This window comes from Melitaea cinxia, chromosome 12, assembly GCF_905220565.1.
Source record: "Melitaea cinxia chromosome 12, ilMelCinx1.1, whole genome shotgun sequence".
NCBI lineage: Eukaryota > Metazoa > Arthropoda > Insecta > Lepidoptera > Nymphalidae > Melitaea > Melitaea cinxia.
The window spans coordinates 3,002,101-3,010,522 of NC_059405.1; the positions used below are offsets into that span (position 1 = coordinate 3,002,101).

At 32.9% G+C, this 8,422-nt stretch overlaps 1 long non-coding RNA gene across 1 annotated transcript; it reads left to right on the forward strand.

Moving 5' to 3' along the window:
• The first annotated feature begins 818 nt into the window (after positions 1–818).
• Positions 819–2,355, forward strand: LOC123658342. The gene is made up of 2 exons (XR_006743856.1): positions 819–898; positions 2,162–2,355. It is a non-coding gene; the product is annotated as an uncharacterized LOC123658342 (long non-coding RNA).
• The last annotated feature ends 6,067 nt before the right edge of the window (positions 2,356–8,422 follow it).

The following is an 8,422-nucleotide window of genomic DNA, read 5'->3' on the forward strand; positions in this document are numbered from 1 at the left end:
TTTTATTTCTGTCAGCAGGGTATCCCTATTTACCGAATTGAAAGCATTTTTGACGTCAATTTTGAGCAACGCGTCAGGCTGGCCGTAAGTAAGGAAAGAGCGTAGGGCATGGACGGCTGCCTCACAGCCTCCTTTTACACCGAAGCCTAACTGTACGGGTTCAAATTCCGAATTTAATTTTGGTAAAATATATCGAACAGCAATTTTGGAGGCCAGACGTCGAAGTGTTGATCCAACAGCAATTGGTCTCACCCCTCCGTCCTTTTTGGTGAGGGCGATGAGGTTCGCACCGAAAAAATGGGAACAATTTCTGGATTGACATTACCGGAATACATAAAATTGATTAATTTAGTGATCGAATTTACAAGTTGCTCACCTGCATCACCCACAGAATGCGATGTTAAGTCTTTCAAATGTTGGGGTGAGATTCCATCCAAACCTGCAGCCGAACCTGGTTTAAAAGATAAAATGGCATCCGTAACATCTTTCTTTTGAATTTGAAGGCATTCTTGCCCTGCTGTTGGTGGGTGGAGAAAAAATGGGTTTACTGGAGCTGGAGGGTGTTTTGTCCGTAAGGCCTGAAGGGTGTCAGGGGTATCTGGTGATAGCACGTCATCGGAGAACAAAAGGCGAGCAGCACCTTTGAGATCTCCGTCACAGATTTTGTTTTCGATGACTTTATTGCGATTACGATCATGCTTGATTGGAGGTGCGGGAGAAGGCGAGAAGCTTACAGGACAGTTATTTTTGATCTTTTGTGTCAACGATAAATTCGGTTCATCAGTTTTTATTATATGTAGTGTGCTGTACATTAAAATATATATTTATTTGTGTCTGACTCTGTGTGAGTGTGTGTCTACATTTAAACATTCAAAGTCAAAATACAAGATTGTTTTGGGTGAGTTATCATTTTAATAAAAAAAAATTACGTGTGTGTCACGGCGACATCTTGCAGGACACGGCGAATTTCATTGTCTCATCGTTTTCTTTGGTACAATCTCATAGCGTTTTTAATAAAACATATCACTATTATTCTTATCATTAACATTGAATGAATGTTTTAGTAGTCATTCGTTCACAATATTTACTTTTAATATTATAATGTAATTTAAGTAAATATTAAAACTTTTTTAAGATTACAAATCAAAACGCATTACAAAATAATTTCTATAGATATAAAATTTTAAACTTGTATTTGTTATAACATAAATGAATCTTCGAATATTGTTTATCTTACATCAAAATAAATATAAAAAACATTTTGTACCTACATAGGTATAAAACTAATTTTATGTTAACGTGTATTTATAACGCCGCGTTGGCGCAACGGTCGCAGCTATGGATTGTGCCCGTTGCGCTGGCGGTTGCGGGTTCGATCCCTGCACATGACAAACATTTGTATTGGCCATACAGGTGTTTGCCGTGGTCTGGATGTTTCTGCAGTCTCCCCACCGTGCCTCGGAGAGCACGTTAAGTCGTCGGTCCCGGTTGTTATCATGTACACCCGATAGCGATCGTTACTCATATTAGGAAATATATCTGCCAACCCGCATTAGAGCAGCTTGGTGGATTAAGCTCTGATCCTTCTCCTACATGGGGAAAGAGGCCTATGCCTAGTAGTGGGATATTACAGGCTGAAGCGTGTATTTATAATATGAATAACATAATTTTTTCTTAAGATTTATTTTTCGTTAAAAAACATATAAAGAAAACATAAGGTAAAAAAAGAAAAATAATACTCTAAAAGGTCTTGTCGCTAAGAGAACCACATCTTCCAGACAACCGCTTGACAAATGACATGAATAAATGAATGAAGGAATACCTGAAGCAAAGAGCTGAAGGTGTTCTAATGCTTATGTTTAAAATAAGCACATACACTATTTAATAATGTGTATAAATGAACCACCCGGAATCCCAGAAATATTTACATGCAAGATTTCTATTGATTTTATTAGATAAGCCTTACGCTGTGTATACCGCAGCAATATCAACATCAAAAGAGTTTTTATTATAACCTTTATTATAAATGTAATAACTTGTTCTATTAATTTTTCAGGTAAATTGTTGCATAAGCAAAAAACTTAAGTCTTTAGCGAGTTTAAGAGTACATATTTTATTATTATAATTTTGCAATTCATTATAATGCTCAATTATTTTCCAGCAATGTTACAGATCAAACTTTTCACTAACATGGACCACTCTCCAAGTCCGCTGCCATTTTCCAGATCATATTGGATTACCGTCGAAAGCCGCTGACGCGATGGTAACGACGTTCTGACCCATCGACTCTTGTACAATTTATGAGAATATATTGTGTTGATCTTTTTTGGACGTTTAAATAAAATTTATTTCAAGCATATGACTATAATTTACGTATTTATTTATATTTGTATTATTTATATGTAGAATAAAAAAATATATTAGACATGTTAAAATGTTTGTGTAACTAACTAAAGGAATTTTTGAAATGTCCTAAGAAATTAATATTGTTTTGTTTTCACCACCGCTTTGAAGCCATGCGCACTTATGGCCGCTTAGAGTCGGGATTCGTACGAATTGATGACTTAGCCGCTATGGCGATTTGGCGATTTTTCCATTCGCGCACTCAACAAACGTTACGTAACTTATGAACGAAATAACAAAGATATTGTTATTTATATTACAAGTCATACTTTATTTAACATAATTAGGTCGGCAAAGATACGTACGGTTTACCTGATTGTAAGCGATTACCGTTATAGATGCCTAAATATTCCCTAATACTCAACGATTATCTGAAAATTTTGTTTTCGTTAACACTGTTGCAATACTCCTTGTTGTTATCTCAGTTCTATGCATACATAATTATCACTGTGTCAATGTTGTTTCAGTCGTCATTTAGTTGTCACTCAATTACCATACTATAATCATCAAAATTGGATTAAATAATGTGTTTAACAAGTTTGGGTATGGTATTTTAGACAAACATTTACTTATGCAGCTTTGAAATTGTCTAAGTTGGGGTAAAAATAAATTATTTTTATCGTCCAAAAAGATAACTCTCGTAAATGTCATAGCTATCTTGAATTCTTTTAAAATATTTTAAAGACATTTTACATTTTTCTTCAATCTGACAGGGATGTTTTCGAGGACGGCTAATTAAAACTTTTGAGTGGACAATTTGAAATAAATCTTGTCATGTTCAGTAAGTTGAGTTCCAAACGGATACATTAAACGAGATGCATTCGAAACTTGTTAAAACGAGATATATTTATGTAAGATTTTAGAACTTTGAACATCTTTAAGCTAAGATGAACTCGCCATCTATAACTGCGTCTGGTTTTTAAATTAAATACAATAAAAACGTGCAATTCTTAATATAATACTGTGTACACATAAAAGTATGAAAATGTCCACAAATTTCAATTCGTAACAAAAGGAGTATAATGAAAGATTTTAGTGAGGGTCAAACAAATGTTCAACGGTGGGTATTCAATATCCATAACTCTTAAACTCTGTGTCTGAGCGAATTCGTTCTCCTGCGATTTCGTTAAATTTATGGATACTCTAAATTTTTGCCAGACGGGAACGTTTAGGTTGCATTTTGAAAGAATAATGTAAATGATCTAATTTAGTATGATATTTAATCTAATCTTTTTACTAATTCAATATTTCAGAAATATAAGTTATTGCGCAGTAATAAATAACTAAATAGTGGTAGCCCAGTGGTCGAAATTCGAACATAATTTATTTAAATTATAAGTTTGAACATTAAACAAAATAGTATATATATGCGTGTGCTTGTCAAATACGTGATAGTGTGTGTAATGTTTTTTTATTGATTTAATGTGTTTTTATGCATAATTTAAAAAATACTAGTATTCTGTACTCCTTTTTTATCTATACAACTAAATAAAAATGAAGTGTCTGTTTGTAATATTAAAATAACTACTAACTACTTATTTAAGAAATGGTTCTTTTTGTAATAGTTTTTTTTTTTTTTTTTTTTTTTTCATTATACACACACGGTCGTCTGTTCCTAAAGTAAGCAACTTAATGCTTGTGTTATAGGTAACAGCAGACTGGTATACCTAAATATATTTTTTTCAATAAACATATTTATAAATAATACGTATATAAATATATAAATAAATATTTATATTACACCCAGACTCGGGGTGGGAATCGAACCCACAACCCTCGGAGCAGAAAGCAGGGTCACTACAAACTGCGCCAACGGGCTAGTCGAATTTTGAAATGTGAATATCTTTGTGTTTCCGATAGACTATAATATAGGACTTTGAATAGCCGTTTTTTTAACCTTAAATAAAGACGAAATATAAAAAGTAGTTAGCAGTTTATCATAACATAGAAAAATATCAAAGTAATCTTAAGAAGAAGAAAAAAACCTAAACATTATACAGACAAAAAGACATTACCTACATATTCTTACGTATAAGATAGAAAATGTACCAGGCGTGCATAGCCCCAGCGAAGGTTTAATTTTCCGGTAATCTGTTCACACTAATGCGATTTTGAGGTTATGACGCGCCCGCGGCCATGACGGTTCGCTTGCCGCCATATTGAGTTACCGCGCACGTCATCGTGACGCGTCGCTGTTAAATTGCAGGTGAAATATGAAATTATATCCGAAATTGCTTACATATGGATATATTTTAAAATATTATTTTTCATGTGGTAATTATTGTAATGTGTTTTTAATTTTTTTCTATGTTAAAGTTAAAAACTTGAAGGAGATTTTAAAATAATTTAAAATCAATTATTTGTAAGTTTTAACAGATACCATAACAACGAAATGTTTAAAGAATATAAAAATTAAAAATAAAATCAGCTAATTTACATAAACTTATTTTTCCTTTGAATTTTCTCTTACTTATTAATAAACAAACGAATTTATTATAGTAACAAAAATATTTTTAACAGACACACAAATCGACAAGATTAGAAAAATATTAGTTATTCGAATAGCGTCTCACTTTTGTATATGTAAAAACAGCTAATCAACCCTTCCACGAGTTTTCGCAACCGCAACTTTTCTGGGTCTTTTCAACCCAATTGGTTCTTGTTAACATTTGGACTCCCGAATTCTAGCTAACAAGCGTTGACCTCTGAAACTTCGGAACAAATGACCAGACACGCCTCAATTAACGGTTGTTCGTAACTCAACAGTCAGGTCCAAATTATGCATATGGAAAGGGGCTAGAAAACACAGATAATAATAATTATTTGCTATGAATGTAGGTACTTTTGAGATATTATTCGTAATGGAACGATTATTATGATAAATGGATTGATCCGTGTATTTACACGTGCTTATAGATATTGTAACACTCATAATTGTAGCGTAACCTTTAAAAACATACATCCAAACACAAATAAAAAATAAATAAATATTAATTTATAAAGTTTACTAACAAACCTTAGATAGTATTGTAGTAAAAATGTCAGTTAAATATTTTTTTTCAATATCTATCTACTTAGGGGGCCCCAGAAGTTACATTTCTGGGTATCTCTTCATTATGTGTTTCGACTCTGTACAAGACCCTTTAATAGGAAACTGTTTGACCACTTCCTTTTATGGCGAACTTCATCTTGTTCTATTTTAATGGAACTAGGACAATCATTTATGTAATTTAGAGGTTATAAGACTAGATCAAACGTATGACTTTACCTCATTACTAACTAATACATATTAACACTTAAGAAAAAAAAAAAGAAAAAAGTCTTAAGAAAATTATAAAGTCATCCAATTTCACTTCAATTACATTGACAATTACATTACACAGGCCGAAGACGGGCAGCAGCGTCTTCGGTGCGACAAAGCTAGCGGTCACCAACCCGCCTGCCCAACGTGGTGACTATGGGAAAACATATGAGTACACGCCATTTTTGGCGTGAACTTGTGGAGGCCATGTCCAGTAGTAGAAGCTGTAGCTGCGAAAGGCTGATGTGATGATGATGATGATGATAATGACAAGTAATACAACGTAGGTCGACGAAAATAGTTGAGTACCTAACTACACATTCTAAGATATAGCTTAAATATCGGCAAATCGCAAAAAAATTAAATATAACCACATGACAAGCACTGGTGGCGCGGGTATACGAAATTCTAAGCGGCGATTTAGTGGACTGTATATTTGTTTGTTTGCTCGATCCCACAGGTAAATGGGACGTAGGGACTTTGGAATTATGGAGGAAGGGAAACTGACCTTTGCAAGCTTCTTCTTAAATGGCCGCCGCCGCTGTCCTTCGGGCACACGACGAGCGCAGTAACACTTTGTCCAGGGCTGATACAGTCTTCTTCCCTTCACTTACACAACTCCCAAAGCGGATAATTATAGATTTACGGTAGGCAATATTAATCAGACGGCACAAAACTACGTAGGTTTACAAAACAAATTAGCGGGCGCGGCGCGGTGCATTCGATGCGTTATTATATATTGACAGCAAAAGGTCCGAAGAAAAAAACGAAGATCCACGACGTCACTCGATGAGTTTACGATTTGATGCACAGCTATAAAGTTGCACTTGCAATGTTCACTATAGGTCAGGGGATAGACAGCGGGCGGGATTTTCAAATGGATTGTGGATCGAGCATTATTTATTTCTAGATTTATCAAAGTTAACGCGCTGGCGCGTCCAAGCACTATTATTCGATTAAAAAAATTCATTAAAATCGATTCAACCTGTGAAAAAGTTATCTCGTGATAAACACATTAAAAAATACACTTGAATTAAGAACCGCTTCCTTGTTTCGAAGTCGATTAAAATATGTGTGTATAAACAAAATTTTACTACAATAAAGTTTAAAAAGTCTTTCTAAATTTTAGGGTTAAAATTCTTAAATAGATACAATAGGATTATATGACTTTTAAATTATTAATTTTATTTGAAGATATAATAATTACATATCATTTTCATTTTTAGGACGCGTTGGCGCAACATTCACAGCACTAATTTGTGGCAGTTGCGCTGGCGGTTACATTCTTACTATATTAAGAATTTCTTACACTAATTGTACGCAGTGTCACGATATTATTATCTTGAAAGATTCCTACGCAATTATATAATACCAAATTGACGAAACAGTACTAGCAAGAAAATATATAAAACACGTAGCAATTTAACTAAAACATGCTTGAAGCGTATCTCAAGTGAAAATTAATAATATTTTTTTTTCCAACGAACAAATGATAACCATATTTAATTTGGAAACTAACAATCTGATTTTAGAACATTAAATATTAAATAACGCTGCTCTTTGAGAAGCAAAACGGGTTAAAATTATCAATTAATAAAATTGGTTTAGATTTATGTAGGCGTTAAAATTATTAAGGCGATAGAGGGTTAAAATTTAAAAAAAAAAATGCGTAGATAAAAGGTTTCAAATTCATATATATGTAACTCATTTTGTTTGCGTAAAACATTTAATGACATGTCCTTTTCGGGTTCCCTTTTTAAGAGGTTTTTGTAGATCTCTCTCGGGAATTCAAAGGGCGGGTGAAAGTTTGTTTGACTTGTTTATGAATATTGACGCTTCAAATATAAAGTTTATTAGAAATATTTAAATAGAATTAAATATTTAAATTATCAACAGAGTAAATGGGTATTACAAAGTGCCTTTTATAAGTTTGAATATAAAATAGATTTTTTTACGATTGTGACGAAGCTCTTTATCACACTACATGTCTAACCTATCTATTATTTCTAATTAGTTATTTCTTCTTTTCTTCTTCTTCTTCTTCTTTATATTCTTTTTATAAATCGTAATACTAAGAGTTTGACATTGACTAAGGTTACGATAATATCTATACAAATAAATAAAATTGGAGTGTCTGTTTGTAATATTAAAATATACGCTTTTTACTAAATGCATACCACAATACATGTACATATACCAAAATAACATTTTTTACAATTATTATCTGCCTGTCTGTCTGTCTGCTTGTTACGGCTAATCCCTGAAACGGCTGGACCAATTTTGACGAGACTTTTACTGGCAGATAGCTGATATAGTAAGGAGTAACTTAGGCTACTTTTATTTAAAAAAATATATTTAATTTATAACTCTGCGAACTGAACAATAACTTTATAAATGTGTTAAAATAAAATGGTATGCTTTACTGTGCTGTGCTGAGGGGATTCTATGCGGCGTTGTGCTACTCATTGCTGTATACTGTGGCCTCTGATTTAGGTCAAATCTTTATGTTCTATCTTATTGTTAAGTATAATAAATGACAACAGACTTTTAAAGTTTTTCTAAAAATAAGCGTTCTTTTTTATATCATCAGAAAATACCATCGATGTGCCCTTTTGCAATATAAAACGATTAAGGACATTTAAAAAAAGGAAACTTTAGTTATAATCTTATATAATTGCGAGTGAAGTCAGGGCCAGTGACTAGTTTAAAAGAGAATCT